We start from the raw sequence: 19,331 nt of genomic DNA on the forward strand, positions 1-19,331 counted from the left end.
TGTAAAATACACAAGTTACATTCAAAAGCAGAGAGTTAATGTAAAATATGAAATCATATATAATAGGTAGATGTTACCACACTCTGCTTTTTAGGACTGCAATGTGTGCGTCTGTCTGTATTTTATATATAAAATAAATGAGGAAAAAAAATACACAAATGTTGTCCAGTGCAACTAACTGTTCACTTAAATTTCTTTTCTTAAAAAAATTTATTTTAGATCAAGCTCAGGTATTTTTATACTTGCTGTTTAAAGTGTTTAAGCTATCTTTTACAGTTTATGGGGAAGCGATCTCATGTACTATTCAAAGCTGTCTGAATTTTTTAAATCCACAGGTCACATACGGTAATCTTTTATAGTTGATAGTCACCGGACACCAACCACACACGTTAGGGAAGAAGGAGCTCAAGGCAAGGGGTGGCAGTGGCTATCAAGGTGCCCTACTGTTCCACTGATGGGATGGCATTGAGTATATGGCAACGTCAACCTCTCTAAGCCCTTATCTTTCGCTTGCCTCTTATCAGGGAATTTTTATTACCTAGCAGGCCAGTGGCAACCCAGACTCATTATCAGCCTAATCATACAGTCCCAGGGTAGCAGCTGTGCTCCAGCTGAGTGTGGTCAAGGAGTCACAGGCTGACTGTTGCCAAATTATTTGCTACAATTGGCTATAACGTTGAACATCAGCTGCATGACCATTTGATGATTTGTACTGACAAATTGTCTGCCTAGTTTTTAGAATTTAACTTCAGAAACATGTAGTTAATTCTGCAGGGGGAAAAAAGCACATCATCTTAAAGCAATACCTACAAACTATTAGACAAAATCTAAACAAACAAAGTTAAAAAATGTATTTTGAGATAATACCTTTTTCTGATTTGTAGCATTTTAAATGATTTTATTTTTGAAACAAATTGATTAATGGCTAGTGCAAAACAGCAATATTTTCTTTACATTGGATATACAGGAAGCTATGACAATTCAACATGCGAGAAAATAGGAACAGTTCCAAACTTGCAGATAGTCCCAGGCAAACTAAAGATGGTTTTTGCACTTCTTTATTACATGACCGAGATTATATTCTGCAAAGCTTCTTTTGTGGTTTTAATGACTGCGAACATTGTGAAGAAGTATTATCTCAGTTCCCGTTTTGTCCTAACCACTAAAATCACTGTTATTTTAAACTTTAATACAGAAAATTTGAAGTCAGAATTAGACAATGTTAGTGTGAAATACAGTTATTTTACCCAGAGCAAAAAGCAATTTTTTGCAAAGATATTTCTAAGCAGGTGAGGAAATGATAAATCCTTTCAGAGGCTTCACATGCATTTTGGGGAGACTCCCAAAGGAGTTATGAGACAGACATTCCACCCTTGCAAGATTAACGGTGTTGGGCTTCCTCTGGAGATGAAAAGGCAGTGGCGGGGAGTTGTGCTGCTATTTAGGGGAAAAGGTTGTAACAGAGTCCAACTGGTAAATTGAAATGATTAGGGACAAGTTCCCTGAAAACAATGACATTTACCTGCCAAGTATATAGAGGCTCATGAAATGAGCATGTTAAACTATTTCTTCCTGAAGAAAGTTGAGCCATTCAGGGAGATTACAGTGAAGCTGGTACCTGCATTATAAACCTCTACCCAAGTAATTGGCTGATCCTGTTTTTTACTGATTTAAAGACACATGCAGCATAACTCCTCCATTATTTCACTCTGAATTATCCACTTACTCCTTCTAACTTACATCTTTCCAAGAAAAAAAGTATTTATTTGAAAGACAAAGACTGCTGCCCACAAGTCTGTCATTCAGCCCTATGTTTCCCTACTCAAATATTCCAAACCCAGTGATGCTGCAACCCACTCAGAGCTATCTCCCATTTAAAGTATCACAATCAGGCTGGCATTATGTGAAAATGATTCTCAAAACTCAATCCAATTCTGGTAGAAGCTAAAATTTAATAGACCTACAGGAATATTTTTATAAAGAATATAGCATGCTTTATAAATTACCCTAGCTCTCTGGAAGATTTACTTAAAACCCTTGAAGTAATTTTATCTTCTAATCGTTTATTCCTGACTTTCTCATCAATCACATGCCAACAGTTTATCAAATTCAATTATGTAATCAGAGCTCACTAAATATTCACTGAAAGCAGAAATGAAAATAAAATACTGAGCAAAGATTCCATGAAGAGAGGTAGCAGTAAAGCTATGATGACTTTGGCATTTCTGCTGCACGGTGCTGCTCACACCTCAGATGCATGAATGAAAGAGTGCTGCACCCAAATATTTGCATCTTCAAGTTGTAATGGAAAGCAGAATTTTAAACTGGATCTACAAGGACAAGTTTGGTTGCTGTAGAGCATCCCAGGGAAACAGGAAAATTGGCAGGAAAAATGAAAGCCATCTCAGAAAGAAAATTGTAGGAAAGGAATAACTAGGTAAGAGATGGAAGATACAAGGGGATCATTTAATAGGTATGAGATACTTGCACGTCATTAATTAAACACAGGAAGGGCCGCATCTCCATTTTTATTGTCTTGAGAGATGGAACAAAAAGCTAATAAAAAGCCTGAGTCCTAGAAACAGGAATAATAAAATACTGGAATTAATATTCTTAGCTAAAATAGTTTTTTGCCTACAAAAGCCAAAACAAAAACAAAAACAAGCATTCATGCTATAGGCTGTTGCTTTCTTCTAAATGCTAAATGTGTTAATACTTCCAGCCTCTCTGGCTCTTCAGCTATGCTGATTTAAAAATAAAAATAGTAATAATAATAAAATTATCTGAGTTGCAGGGAGGAGTGAAAGGACAAGGTGTCAATCTGCTGGCACAAATATACCTCTTTTACAAATTTTCATTAAGTCTGCTTACTAAATTTGCTAACATCCTGACCAATATCCTTAAAAGGATGGTGCAGATAGATTTTTGTGTCAATCCCAAGAAAAAATAGGATTGAATATGCCAAAATTATCCGGAAATTTGCTCCAAAACATGTCTGCCTTGCTATTGTGCATCATTGAATTGCAACAGTTCCATTATGCTGCCAGGTTAGCCTGTCTGTTCTGTTTCTTTGGCACATGCAGAGTTTAGATAGATTTTTTTTCCTCAAAATAATAGTTTCAGGACCTAATTCAACAATGCCTGTACACTTTTGTTTGATTAATGCTGACATTTAAATGCAAAAATGGTGCTGTATGCGATTGTTGCCTAATCTGGGCTTCTCCCTAGCCCTAGCAGATGAGATCCACCACAAAAAGCTAAGAGCTTGCTCATACTGTATTCTCCCTGAAAATCATGTTCCAGCACAAACTTACACATACAGCCTGGAAGAGGAGAAGGCAGCCTGACTGCAGAGATTTGTACTGAATGGAATGAAAACAAAAATTCCAAATGCTACTCATTAGTTAACCAAGGTATCTAATCTCATAAGGATGGTGTAAGTGAACATGACTTCAGAAACTGAGGAGAGTACCATCTCAGGGAGCCCAAACATACCCTCTAATAAACACATTAACAAAGTTGGCTAATCATTCTTAGCCCTCTTACAGCTTCTATGTGTAAAATACATAAAGCAAATCAGATTAAATAGATCTTTCAGTCACTACAGGGTGCTACAAAATATTGAAAGTAGTCTTGCAGGCCTATAACTCAGGAATTCATATATTTTAATTAAAGATACAATTTGATCTTAAAGACCCCTATATTACTGAGAAAAGGAAAGTTACCATACTCCAGTGAAATAACCCATTCACCTGCATCAGTAAAAAATGTCACAACTACCCTGTTAAAATCTCAGCATTTTTTTCTCCAGAAATTTTTGATACCAACAGCTAGAGGTAAAATCACATGCCCACATCTTGAGAAAATGGGTTACTGTAGTCCTAAACACACTCAGAGGAAGAATAATGTAGTGAGTGCCAGGAACAGGTTAAGAGATACCCACTGCCATTGCTATTTGTCTTTGTTATGTATCTCTACTTTTAAGTCATTTTTAGGTGAGCCAATATTGAATATTAAAAGCAGATTAACCTGTTCATAAATCAGCAAGTCAGAGCAAATACAGCTGAATCACTAACAAATGTCACTTGAGCCGCTGTCTTTCCATCACTCAGTTCACCCAAAAGATATGATAATGAAAATAGATTTGACTGAGATACATTTTTTCAATGAACCCAAACAGAAATACTGTTAGTTTATTAAAAAACCACACCTTTACTGATTCTAGCTTATTAGTCCCTAGTTAAAGCATGATGCACATCACCCTTTCTTCATATGCATGTCTAAAGCGACAATCAACTGACACAGAAAAATAAAGAACAGAGTATCTCTGAGGAATTTTCCAGGAAAATGAGAGTAGACACATGAATTACATAGAGAGGCTGAATGATCAGCCCAGACGAGTGACAATATATAAATTCTTTTGCTCTCACTGTTTGTAGGGAAAAGGGATGTGAGCCATCTTCAGGTAGGTTAATGAAAACTGCCATAAAAAAAAAGAGTATTTAAAAGATTTGTCTAGGGGATTGAATGCATAATACAAAAGTATAGCTAAATTAAAAAGGAAATTAGGAAACACAAACTCCAGACAGGAAGAATCTTTTCAGTAACCTAGAGAAAGTAGGTACAACTATGGACAGCAGAATCCCATCAAGAACAGATTAAAATTCAGCCGTGTCATTCATAGACTGATGCTTTAGAGCGCATACAGTTGTGTATGAGCTGCTCTGTGCTGATTGACAGCCGATAACTGCAACCTTCCGGGGAATCAGGACTGTTTTCTTCTTATTCCCAACTTGGATATGGAGAAGATTTTTTGCCTTTTTCCTTTTCAAAAGGACCTTTTAATCTTATTATCTTAGTTCCTGATACGCATGCATACACGTGCTAGCTCTGGATGCAACTTGTATTCTCTTGTGGAAATGAACTTCAACAGCTTATATGGCACAAGAGTTTGGAATTATTACATAGTAAATCTTGTGAAATGTACCAGGAAGTTAGATTGAACTCAGATATATTTGAATCAATCTTCTTTTGAACTCAAACCTTCTAAAATGCATTGGTGAGATGCTATGGAAGTTAGTGCATGATCTATTCATAAACTGTCAACAATGTCAAACATACATTAGAGCATTCAGTCACTTTAACTGTATTGATTTGCAGGAAGGCTATTCTACCCGAAATATTGGATGTTTGAGATTCAAATTTTCTTGGTTAGAAGTGTGACATAAATCATCAAGTACAACAATTAAATTTAAATTGCATTTTACTACCTCATTCTAAGCCTAGATTTGAAAGGACTGATGCATCACAGTGAATATTTCATTAAAACACCAGGTTATTTTTCAAATATACTGCCGTAGTTAACAATTTTCACACAATGGTATAAAGCATTCCCTTAAAGTGCATTTCCCGAAATTTTATCAGAGACGATATCTGCTTTTATATTGGAATAGTTCTGAAGCAACTGTATTTAAATCAGTCTTTCTTCCTCAATTTCATAAGTCAAGTAAATGAGCCCATGCTACCCAGTTTTGTCCTCTTCTAGATAAGAAAGATAACCTGCTTGTTGGATACCTCTACTATAATCTCTAAATGCAAATACAGTATCAGCTGAGGTTGATGGATAGTGCTTTTAAAGGCTTAATTGGGGATGGAATTAAATTCTTCTAGGACTCAGCAAGTTCTGTGAGGAAACCTACATATTTTTAGAATAAGTGACATTTATTTCTTTTAAATGCACAGTCACTGGGAGACAAGATTTCAATGGGTAACGTTTTTAGCGTTGAATAGGTCAAATGACTAATTGGCAAGTTAGTTATTGGGTAATTGCCAATCACATATTTGATTTGGATGGAAGAAATATTGAACTTAAGATTGCATACCTGTTGAATGCTATCCCAAGAGGAAGACTAAACATTCTTTAATGTACAGAGATGATTAGCTTTCAAAAATCCAATAGAATAGGAGTCCCATGTGGCAGGAATGAGTGTTTCACACTGACAGTTAAGTAGATTTAATTAACAATTCTTTTCTTTTTTTTAATTGAAGCATCAGTTCTCTATTTCAGAATTACCTAAATGGCACCGCAGATTACATTTTGCTTGTAAGCTGGTCATTCCTTGATGTTAACAGATCGCCTTTTCCCAAAAATTGCCTAATACATAGTATTTAAAAGAACAAACATCACAATTCATTCTCTTCTACAATTCTAAGATACGAACCATGAAATGACTTGTTGCAGGAAAACCTGTTTTAGTATTTCTTAACCTTGTTTTAAGGCACAAACATTTCCTGTTCTCTCTCTCAACCTTCTTCCATTTTTCCCTACAGTTTTATATGAACCACAAAAACTTATTTTCATGCTATGCTGAGACAAGACACTGAAAAAAAACTAGAGCAGGTTTTTTTGATAGAAAAGAAAATCTTACTATCACCAGTTGCTTAAAAGCCCTTAAACATAACCTATTCTTTGCATTCATAAAATCTACTTCACTCTGCCACCTATTTAAAGACCACCCTTTCAATCACTACAGGATCACTTCTTGAGGAAGAATTCCCTTTTGAGAAAAGATTTCTTAAGTTTTATTAGAAACACTCAAACCAGAACCAACAGGAGGAGGGCCCATGGAAGCACAGAAGAGTTTTTACAGGACCTGGATTCTGGCAGAAAAAAGAAAAAAACACGGTGGTTGGTAACATCACTCCCTTTAAAATTCAACATAAAACTCTCTTGGTTATCCCCAAAATACACTGAGAGACTTTACCACATGCAATTCTATCATTGTTTTCTTAAAATTGATTTCTTTAACAGACCAGCCGAGGGGGGGAAAAAAAAAAAAAAAAAAAGTCTGTATCATTTTAACTGAGCCTCAAGCAGCTCCTGATGCATTAACCTCAAGTCCCACTAAGGTTTCCTTTTCCCATTTAATTTCTACACTTCATGTTTTAGTTTCATTTTCTGACCTCCTGTAATATTTCAGTTGAGTCAGGGCAAAAAAAAAAAATTGGTTTGTTGTATATCAGAAGGCAATCACAACTCAGTTTCATGAATTCATGGAATATCTGCTATAAGGTTAAAAATCAAGAAGCTACAGATGATGTTATTAAGTTATGTTTAGCATATTTCATCCTCGAAAAAGGCTGCAAAATTATTTTTGGAAATATTCATGAGAGGATATCTTAAAGTTAGAAATGTACTGAGAGAAAAAGGCACGGTAGCATACAAAGTGGATGAATAAAAGAGACCCCATTAACTATCAAAACCAAAATAAAACCTCACAAGAAACCTACAACCTCACTGAGTTGAATTTGGTATCAAAGCATAACCTCCATGCTTTTTATATTCTCTTCATATCTAGTGATGTTTACAGAGACTTGCAGAGCTCTCAAGGAAATAAGTTGTTACTGCTTAAACCTCGGCACGCAGCAGGTGGAAGGCAAAACTGCCTTACAAAAGAGAATCCAAATATAGCAGGATTTCCTTCATTATTTTAACGGCAAAGGAAGCTACTGTTGCTACTGCATAATCTGCAACCTCCACCTACTGCAGGGGCAGTCTGATCACACTGGTATCTATCCATCTATATATGTCTGTATATATATACACTAAATATTCCAGTTGACACCAGGATGAAGGCAGGATGAAACCCTACAGAACATTTAACAGAACAGAAAAGATGAAAACATAAATGTGCTTTCCACAGGTTCATCCTTGGTATACGAGGAGTTCTCAGTTGGTTATTCTGTAGAAGACACATTAAAGCAAAAGTGTAAACAGCTGATGAGTGTCTGGAAGTACCAGAACAGAAACACAAGTTCAGCAGGAAGAAACAGTGCTGCCAGACTTGAAAGCCACGTAAGGCCACCTATTTATTATTTCAAGGAAAGAATTACTTCTAAATAGCAAAGCAGCTATGAATATCCATAGAAAATACAAGCACATATCTCTTTTGATGAAGGGGACTAAAGAGGAAATGATTCATGCACAAAGCTTTGTTAAAAAACAATACCCACTCCTTACTGCTATTGTTATTTTGTTTATGAGTAACTTGTAATTTTCTTTTTGTGCCCTTTAAACTTGAAAATGTAAATAGGTTTATAAATTGGATAAGGCCTGCCCCAGCAAACTCAATTCAAAGGATCTCAATGGTGCTACTGAATTCAAGGGTGGTAAGCACGCAGCCATACACTAGACTGAACAGAGACAGGATTGTTCCTATCCTTATGTGATGCTGAATTAGAACAAGACCACAATCAAAGCACAGTCGAAAGTTCACAGAACTCAATTGAAATATTCCCATCATCTTAAGCAAACTCTGCAACCAGCACCTGGTTAGTGCCTGAGCCAGAAACAGAAGCACAAAGTGATCCCTGCAGATGTCTCCAAGTATCTAATTCACTGTGTGTGCAAACAGGGCAATACACCTTTGCTTACTTTCAGGTAGAAGAGCAGGCACCAATTAAGGGCCAGATCAAAGGCTCTTTGAAAACCTGACATAAATTGGTTACCTTAATTTCCCTAATATCGTCACTTATTTCTGCGTCTTTCACACTAAACCCTTTCAGAACGACCCAAGTGGAATTCTTTTACTACCTCAGGAATAATACGCTTATCTAGAGACTATAGAATTATTGCCAACAATACTGACAAAACACATAATGTATTTCTTCTTGTCAGAATTGGAAGAAACATATCATTGTTCTTGAAAACGTAACTTTAGCTTGACATATCTGAAGGCAAAAAAAAAAGAGTTTGTTTATTAATGTGGGTATTTTGTTTAATTTTCTGTGGGTTATAAATAAGCAGCAAGTTAATACTGTGTTCAGCTTTTGACAGTTCTAATGTTAATTACATGTACTGGATTTTATAAATCAATACTTCTTACATAAAGTGTTATTTAACTTGCCAAGTGCAGCAATAGATCAATGCATTTACTGTTCTTGCTAACATTGATGGATGACATACATCAAAAGGATATGTAAAGGAAAAATAAAAGATGTATTTGTAAGTCAGACAGGGTTAAAACCCCAGTTAGGCAGAGAGAGGACTTAAAAGAGTGTTTTGAAAATAACACCATTAACTATAATAAAGCTTCAGAGGTTTTCTTCTTGTTCTGTTTTTTTGTGGTTTGGGGGTCTTTTTTTGAGTTTTTTTTGTTGTGTGGGTTTGTTGGTTTTTTTCTCTTTTAATTCACTTTTAATACCAAAGCCTGGAGCTATCGTAAGTCGACTGTCCTGCACACAGGACTGTTACATTAACTCTATGTATCCTATAGGATGTAGGAGCAATGAATTTTAACTCTAAAACTTCAAGCATATTTTTACTAAAATACCATATGCCTATGTTCAGCACACAGTACTTCTACCTAAACATGCAACTAGGTGATTAAAGAAAAAAAAAGCATAGTTGATAACAGCTTTAGTATTTGCAAACATGCTATAGTTAATGTGCTTGAAATTTTAAAGGCTGTACAAGCAAAATTTGGATCATAAATGAATTTCGAAGATTGCATTCACTGCACTATGAACTGTAATAAAAGAAACACTCATTTAAAAATCATTCTAAGAGCTAGTACTAATGCACCCAAACAACCTGAAGGGATATACAGCTCACAGTGTTAGTAATATTCACTATTTATTTGTGCTATTTATAAAGAAAGCATTAAGTATGCTAAAATTAGGAAATTCCAAAGAACTGAAAGCGCTTACTAGTAGCAAATCAATTAAGTATTGGTTAAAAAACATTATCAGAAGCATGCATATATATACTATGTATAATTATGTACTGAAATAGAAGGGAAAACTGCTTTCCTTCTAGCATGGATAGATTTCTCAAGACAGAGGCAATAACTACACAACATGTTCTGTCCCGACCACAGAACAGACAAAAAAAAAGTCCTTTTACATAAAAAAAATATCATCAGGAGGAGCTTTTTAAAGTTACAAAAGGTTAAGGAATGTAAACTTGAACAAATATTATCCTTTGGCAGTAATTAATGTAATCATTATATTTTAGTGCAATTTATATGACTAGAAAATAAAGACACCTCTGTGTTATATTACCAAAACATTAAATTAAAGATATATAGCCTCTGCTTCGTAGGCTTTAGTACACTGGACAACAGTCATGAGACACAGCAAGTAATGACTACCACTTAATAGTCGTATTAGCATGTTTATAAAACAATTATCCAAAAGGAATAACTGAAAAAGAGTGGCAAGTCAAATAAAAAAATACCATTTATAAACTTTCCCTCAAACCTGCTTGGAAAAAGATGTGATTCTATTTAACCAAAATTTTAAAAGCAAAAAAATATGAACCCACTTAGTCTAGTAGCTCAGGCATGTCTTGGAGGACAGCGTAGTACCTTTAGTGAGGCTGCTGACTGATGCAAGAAAACTCAGGAGACTGTCTTCAGAGTCTGCATATTTTTTCTCAATCAGACAAAAGACTTCTGTTCATAAAAAATCATTCCTCTAAATTGTTAAAAGGAGTATGGGTATAAGACAGAAAGTGGATCAACTGCTTTAGGTAAAGCTTGGGTTTGTAAATTCGGTATAATTTTGTGCAAGCCCGCAGTTACCTTAAAGAGATGAGAAAATACTATCCAAGTGAAATGTGGGATTTCTGCACATGTAACCTTTCTGTCCAGCTTTAAACTGTGAATCAGAAGACAGGAAGAGTCCATGAATGACAGGACAAGAAATATAACACAGAACACTTACTTTCAGAAAGAACACATAAGCTTAGTCCCATCTCACTGGTTTATAATATACAAATTTTCGAAGAAGAAAACCACCACCACGTTCCTACAATACACTTACTATACTCTATGATAATCCTACTCTCATGCAATCTGACTCAGAAGCACCTGATCATTTCTGCTGGAGCCTAATCAAATAAATACAGATAGTCTTGCTAAATCCTGCTTAGAAGCATTAAACAAATGAAGAGCAAACGTCAAGTGTCCGCTTTGAACCCAGACAACCTGACAATAATGAAGATGTATATTCAAAAGGAATATGGAATAAGTCTGACCCTCAATTCATGAGAACTCCTGTACCCTGTAAGAGCTATGCCCTGGGTAGGTTTACAAGTTCTATAAAATTTCTCACTGGGGGAAACAATCTGCTGACTTAATTCTCTGCAGGATTTCACAAGTCCCTGCAGTCATCTGTTTCTGCTGTATACATTCACATACATCATCAAGCTGACAACTTAGAAACTGGACCAGATGGATGTATAACCCAAAACTGTGTTGTTTGTTAAATCTAAAAGCTATTAATCAAAATAATTTCCTTTATTAAAATCCGTGGGAGAAGGGGACAAATATAGCTGATGTATTACACATATTTACCAGGAGTGCATCACAGGACAATACAGACAAGTTATTTTCAGCAGGCTCCACCAGAGAAAAATGCTGATAGCAGAAATGTTCTTCCTAAAAAAAACAGATTATTGCAGGACAAAGAAAGCAGGAAAGGGCATCCTAAATGCTTTCCTAGAATAGATAAGGCATGTTATTCTTTTTTCCCCAGAGGAAATAATTACATTCTCTGAAAGGACTGGCAACTTCAAGTTATTTTTAAACAAAGAGCAGTTCTTTGTCCAATGTGAGCACTACCTTGTTTAAGGAAAGAAATGGGTGAGACTAGATCAACAAAGTTAGCTTCACATTTCTCCGGACACTTAATGCCGACCCAGCTGGAAAACAGCCCGGACTACATGAGGTTTAAGATTCACAAATAAAACTTACTGCTTTCCTCTTTTAACTTTGCATTTCCTCACATATCTAGATATAGGACTAAAAAATATCAATGTATACTTCCTGCTTTTCCAATCTAAAGCTTTACAGTAAAATCATTTATCTAAAGTGCATACAAAAACATTCCAGTTCTAACAACAGAAAAAAAACCAGTACAAAGTACAGAAACAGAGTCCTCTAGAAATACCTGGAAGATGGTTTCTTGAATATCAAAAGCGGATTTACAAAAGAAAAGACTGTAGCTATTTGCTTTACAGACCAAAACAGAGAATTTTACAGATAACTTATTTTGGAGGAAGTCACTGAACCAGAGCATGGTTGTAATCCTTTAGTGATACTCTGATATATTACTGCAAACAAAACTGATTTTGCAAGTTTTGACTGTGAGGTAGAACACACCTAGTCTGGAGCAGCAGAAATTAAAGTCATCCCAGTAAACGAAGTTAGAGGGCAGGCTCCTGAGCACTGTCATTCTTTTATTCCTGTCATGGTGAGAGTAAAAGAAGGGAAATGTGCATGTAATATACCTGTTCTTATTCTTAAAGGAATTGGAAAAATTCCTGAATTGCAAAAAAGAAGAGAACAGAAAGAAATTATGTCGGCCTAAACATCATTTAACTTTCTGTGGACTATTCCAAACACCCTATGGTTATTTTTTAAGGGGTTATCACATAAATACTCCTTTTCATACATTTTTCTCAATCAGAGCTTTCATTGATGTAATTTATGAAAATATCTTTTACTAACAGAGATTTCAGAAGGCTTGTTTATAGAGTAGATCTTCTGAAATACATGCTCAGCCAGAAACTCTGTCTGACTTAAAAGCAAATAGGCTGAAATGCTAGCACATTATTACTGGCTCATTAAGAAGCAAATTAGTTGTTTTTCTCTTTGTTTAGCAATACTCAACAGGTACTTATTTTGACACTGTTTTAATGTGAAAACACATTAACATGTTCCATAGTTACGAGAAACATTTATTACACAAAGGCCAATCCAGCAGTCTCACAACAAAAAAATGATAATTTCTCATTTAAAGTAACATACATTAAATTACATAACACACTTCTTTACACGTGTTTATTGCCAATCCATTGTATTTGACAAAACCTGATTATTTCTATCCTTCTGCTTCATATGTACCTCAAACACAATTTATTATAAAATTAATAAAAATGGTATACATAACAAAAAGCACCACTAGAGTTGACCTCTGCATATGCAACCAAATCAGGAAAACTGCATATGTAAAGTTCAACAATCTCTATTATATCTCTTCAGTATGTACAGAAAATAAGTCCAATTAATAAACAGTCAGCCTAAATTAGCGTTAGTATTTATTTAGTTTAGACTTTTGGCCTTTAGTTTGTATCAGCTGAGAAGTAAACAGAAAGAGAGCAATAATGGCAAATAAAACAATGAAACGGTAAAAAAAAATAGCATGATGACAGATTAAAATATATTGTTCTAGTTGGGAGTCAATAGGGCAAGTGCTTTATAAAAATTATGTTTTCCTTTGACAAAATCAGTATGATACTTGCTGGTACAAGCAATAAAAAAAAAAACCTCCCATAAAACACTTCCGACTTTGCTTTCCATTTTAATGGCTGCAGGCAAAATTCAGAATACATTTGTCAAGTTGATATTATCAACACAACAGGGGCATGCCTGACTTGTTCTACATTTGTTCTGAAAGTTCACTTTTAGAGGCCATCGGCCAAGAAAGGAGAACACAGGAAACCAAAATCCTTCATGCCAGGCAGACACAAATATATACCTTCAAATATTTAAGAGAAGTTTCAGTAAATATTTTCACATAATACTCTGCAAGGCATCAATCACATTCACTTTAACATTAAAGACCAACCAATCTGAAAATTAAAGGTGATTCACACTCTCTCTTTGCCCAGTTTAATGAGACATCCTAGTCTGATCTGTGACAACTAGTGCCAACATCTTTAACTTTTTTCCTGACATCTCAAATTGATTTCAAAGACAGACATTTGAGACGTCAAGAATACTACAGAAAAGGACGTAAGAAAAGCAGTGTAAAAGAGAAAATCCAAGGTATAGTCTTAGCTCTTAGCTTCCCCCCCCCCACCCCTGGGTACTTAAAAATCATCTGCATCATTAAGCATCTGAAAGAAGATTCCATTAAAAATTCCTAATGTATCTGAACCTTAGTCCTGCCTTTGAAATGAATACCAGCCAACTATATTAAAAACAATTCTTCGCTGTTATACATTTTTTATGTTCTATTTTTGTTCTCTTTGATAATACCTGGACGTGTTTTTTTCACATACTTAGTGAAAGCCGATTCTTTCATGAAAATACATGCCCTTATGCATGTCGTTTTTTCTGTTTCAATTTCTTAGACTTCTTCTATTTCAGACTAAAATTCGAAGACAACCAATATATTACAGAGATCAAAGAAACAATTGTTTGAATTATGTAATTCTATGACTTGCCCATAAATTGAATGAATGCATGGTGAGTTGACCTAATTGATAAAAACAATATTCATTAGATTATTTAAATATCAAAAAAGCGCCTAACTTCTTATTAATCATACTGGCTGAAAATGCAATGAACTCTGTGCTCTACATTAAGAACTGCTACTATTAACAGTTACAATATAGACCATTGTAACAGGAATTACCATATCATTTAATGGATTTCAAGGATAACTTAGAATAGGTTTGGGCTGCTTATTTTTAATGAGGGCACAATGATATTAGGGCAAGAAGCTTCACTTTGGCACCAATACAATGCTTGTAAGAGAGGGATTTCAACAGCTGTCCTATACAGATGGTTGCTTTTACTTACAAAGCTTTGAACTGAAGAAAGATTAAATCTATGGATGAGGGACCTTTACCTTGCTGCTTTGCTTGCATAGTTGGCAGAGAAAAAATAGCTAAGATAGATTATAATAAATGTCTTGTTTATATTATGCACACAGTATTTTTTAAATGTACAAAACACATTGTTTATTTGATTTCAGCAGCATGTGGCTTCCACTGAGCCCCCTGGTATTCTTCTAAATAAAAATAAAGAAATTTCAGCTTTCCTGAATTCCCATCACAATGTCCAGTATTAAAAAAAAAAAATAATTGGAAAACCCAAACAAATACAAATTACACAGAGGAGAAGAATCTGCATCGAAGTCAGAAGTTACAAGTATAAAAGCAGAATGCCACACATTGCATGACTAATGCCATATGACTTTGTTCCAAGGTAATTAATCCTATTTTTCATTGGAAGTTAAAAGTCTTGAAAGAGTCATTCCTGGGAAAAATGGTGGTTTTCTTTAAAACAAGGCATAATAACGAAGGATTTTATTGGCTGTGTGGACATTACCTTAGCAAGCAGTAATAACCACTATTCAGTGAAAATGTATTTGTATAAAGTTCACAAAACCGAGAAACTACTGTGCAATTCTGACCTAAATGATTCATTTTTGAAAGCCAGTCTCCATACTGACTTTTTAAAGATCTTGGTGAATTCCTTGAGTTACTACATCTGTTTACTTGAAATTGTTGTCTGATAACAGCTGTTCACATGTCACAAGAATATCTGCATCAATAGAGAGGGGCTTTTGAGCCTTAAAATTGGATATCAATATACTAGATAAAGGAACTACAAAATCCATGGCAGCTATCGCACAATTTCCAGCCTTTTACCTTTAATGAGTTCTTCTAGTGCACACCATGGTTCAAAGGAAATATTACTTAATTCTATTCTGGCAGCCAATAATTCTATTTGGAAGCCAAAATGGAAGGAACCTGTGGACTTCTGAAGGTTGTACAAGAGAATTTGAGAGCTCTAAATTCTCTCAAGAGATTTAAACCTGAAAATGATCTTTTGATTTTATCAACTGCATTTATAAGAGAAACACCTTTTTATAAAGAGAAGTGAAACAATAAAACACCACTGAAGCACAAGAAACAATATTCTGGAACTCAGGGAAGTTGAGTTACCTCTGTTTTCTTCAAAATTATAAATTTGCTAGAAACTCAAGATCATATGTTCCTCATCTTCTTACAGTAAACAAGTATAAAAGGTACCCAAAAAGCAGAAAGGGAGAAAAGAGCAAAAGTTTTGAAATACAGTGTATTTCTCTCAACGGTTCAAGATACTGGCACAACTGATCTTTGAAACAAGGTAGGCACGCTAGCAATTTCTTATAATTTATGATTACATTTCATATGAGTAGATTATAGATCAATTGTTTTCACAGTAACAATTGCAAGAGGCCACATACTAGCTCCTCCTTTTTTAAAAACACACCAGGAGGACTCAGTTTGCAGCATCAGCCTATTGGCAAATGATTTTTGAAAATGTAACAAGTTATGGTTACGTCTTTGTGTGTATCATCCCCTCCCTTTCACCCCTCAGGGGAACGCAACTCATTTCAGGATGGCCTGATTGTGAATCTTGTTGCTAAAGTCCCCGTACTGACAAAATGTGAAAATCTGAATCAAGAAACCATTCAATAAATTTTCTCCTCACTGTTCAGTGAAAGAATACTGCATCAGTAGTTCCACATTTTCCTTCTGATTTAACTTAAACATGCTTTTTGTAATGGCACTGTGCCTTCAGACACCCACTATCATCAATATAACTACTGGACTTACCAAATAACTGCGCCTGCTCCATCTACTGAGCATTGACCACCTGAGAACAGATGTCCACTTGGCATTTCAGTGCTTACTGAACACTTTTAAAAGTGAACTAAGAGACACAGAAGGTACCAGAAATCTTACAGGCCTGAACAAAAATACCCACAGAAAGTACACAAATAAAAAGAGCAGTCACCTCTCTTATTCTGAAGGTGTCATCAGGGATAAGAATTATACAGTATTTATATCACATACTTCTAATAAACAGTTTTGTATCATTAACGAAAATAAGCTTCATGAGTTCAAAATAAATCTTTGTATACACATTATTTTAAACTGTCATACTCCATCTGAATTGATGCAGTTTTTCATTTTTGATGGCAATGGCGGTTTTGCCATATATTTCTCCATGCAAAAAGACTTGAACTATTCATATTCATTGAAACATTAAAAAAAAAATTACCCTCAAGGACAGATCAGCATAAAATATTTGAGCTCAAAATTCGAGCAATTAAGAAAAAGTTTTCTGCAGCCAAATATGCCCTATAAAAAGCAAACATATGTAGGCAAAATAAATTGGAGTAGCTACACCATCATAATGATACAGGTTTATGTAAAAGATACACATTAAATGCTTTCATTCTTCTTAACACTTGCTCTCTGTTACTAAACACTGAAAACAGACTTCTTTTCCTCTCTGAAAATTATACATTACAGTCACCAAGTTATAAATTTTATTAAAATTAATCATTTCTTTCATGGGAGCCTTTGTTGGTCTAAACAAGCTATTTAAGGGAAAATGTAGTAATAGAAAATCAGTTCACCCTTCTTTCTATTGATGCAATGATTAGAAGTTACACACATCTATAGCTATATATACTTCAATGGACTCATAATGAATCCATTTATTATCAAGGGTTGAAAATACACATCAGTTCACAAAGAAGTAAGTCAGCATGGATCAGCAGGGTCTACAGTATGTAGTACTGCTACTTCTGGAAAGAAACCAGCGAACAGAAGATGCTTGAGATACCCATGCTTTGGAGAACACGTGGGTAAGCTGGAAGAAAGCCAGCTCCATCAAGTTAAACTGCAAAGAAATGGAAGCTCAGCAGAGGCACTGCATACGTTTAACACAAAAAAAGGCATGGTAAAGTGGGGGGTGACTGTGAAATATGCTGGGTGAAATCAGGTTATCTCAAGATCAGTGGAGAGGTAGAAAACAGAGAACAAGAATGATCAGAAGCAGACTGTGTCCCAAAGGAAGCACTCATGTCTGAGATGGAAAAAGATGAAGAAATGAAACTTCATTTCTTAAAGGAACATTGGCTCAAATACTGAAAATACCTCAAAATAGTGAGGAGTGTCATGGTAAATTTTCATAAGAATTTTAACTCCCTTTCTTTGATTTTCCAAAAATACACAATATACAACAAATTTCTCTTTGCTTTAACCTGAGAGCCAGATCTTTTCATGGGAATTCCAAAATCCAGCTAGGGTCTACTAATTTAACTACATTCTGTTCACAGTATCTCTGGTTAAAAGAAATGGTCAAAACTAGTATGCCTTTAAAATCAGAGAAAAATAAGCATACACAAAATAGAATATATGGATTTAGAAGACTAAGTTATTTTTTATTTACTGCTAATTTCTTTAAACTTTACAGACTACCAGATGATATAGATACAGACATCCATTACTAACTACTTTTAATTATGGTGACAACTAAAGGCAGGCTGGTGGGGAAGGGGGGGTTGATTTATTCCCCCCTTTCTAAATTTATTTTCCCCTTTTTCCACAGCTACTGTAGCCACTGGAAGCTACAATGGCCACTCCTCTCTCCCTAGTACACACCTTCAAATTCATCCTTGAAGACAGTATTTCCCAAGTGACTGTAAATCGTTTTCAAATTAGAGCCACAAACTGCACTGACATAAAAAGTTCATTTCTTTAACCCCACTTGAAAAGCAAACTTTCCTCCCTCTTATCTCTCCTTGTCACCCAAATAATAGATGACAGTCATCTGTTTTATGTTAGACTATCATTCCCAGATCTCTCATGCTGATTCATTCCCAGCTTTCACAGCACAGGCACAAGTTGTCAGGAAGAGCTATGCTGGCTTCATTTCCCATATGGAATCCAACAGCTGGAGCTCATTCATTAGAACAAGCGAAAAATCCTGATATAAATTAGAGTTAAAAAAACCCACAGTGACAAACACATCTTCCTGTACCTCAAGTACAACACTGAAAAGTATTGTCAAGTAAGCACATTGTTCCGTCAGCCAGGGAATTAACAAAGTCCAATTATTTACAGACATGCTTGTGTCTATGAAACCTCCCCATTTTCAAATTCCAATAACCCCAAATTGTCCCCTTCATTCCTGACTCCCCGAGTACCATCAGTCCAGTCCCACACATAACACCAGGTCTCTTCCACATCCCTATACGTTCATTCTTCACCAAATCCACAGTTTGCTGCGCCTCAGCCCTCAGTCCCTCCCGGTGACATTTTGTCAGGCTACAGAAACCGCGAGATGCAGCAGGAGGTTTCTGTCTGCTGGTGGCCAACTCGTATCAGTGAGCCAACTGCGAAAGGGGATTGCTGAGATTATATTTAATGGAAGCGGTAATTTGGGTCCTCTGTACTGCTCAGCTACCAATTTTGAGGAACTCAGAGAAAATGAAAATTGAGGCTTCTACCTTAGACAAATAATAATCAAATTGTTTTCCTGTCTCTAGGTTATTCTTAAACAAGTCCAATTATTTATCTAAATTTTATTAACTGAACTATCAACTTCAACAGCTCCTTCAGATTAGCCACTATGAAAACATTTATGCTTAAAATAATCAACTTTTTGCTAGCAACATTTAAACAATGTCTGTAATGCTTCACAAGTTATAACAAGCTGCTTACAAGCTTCAAACTTTCTCACTATTATCTTTAA

The 19,331-nt window shown here is 35.3% G+C and overlaps 1 protein-coding gene across 4 annotated transcripts in view; it reads right to left on the reverse strand.

Annotated features, from left to right (window-relative positions):
* SDK1 (sidekick cell adhesion molecule 1) overlaps positions 1 to 19,331 on the reverse strand; it is a gene marked incomplete at its 3' end in the record, with an annotated part of 406,390 nt that overhangs the window by 291,219 nt on the left and 95,840 nt on the right. The window lies entirely within an intron of this gene.

This window comes from Falco punctatus (assembly GCF_963210335.1).
Source record: "Falco punctatus genome assembly, chromosome: 4".
Lineage (NCBI taxonomy): Eukaryota > Metazoa > Chordata > Aves > Falconiformes > Falconidae > Falco > Falco punctatus.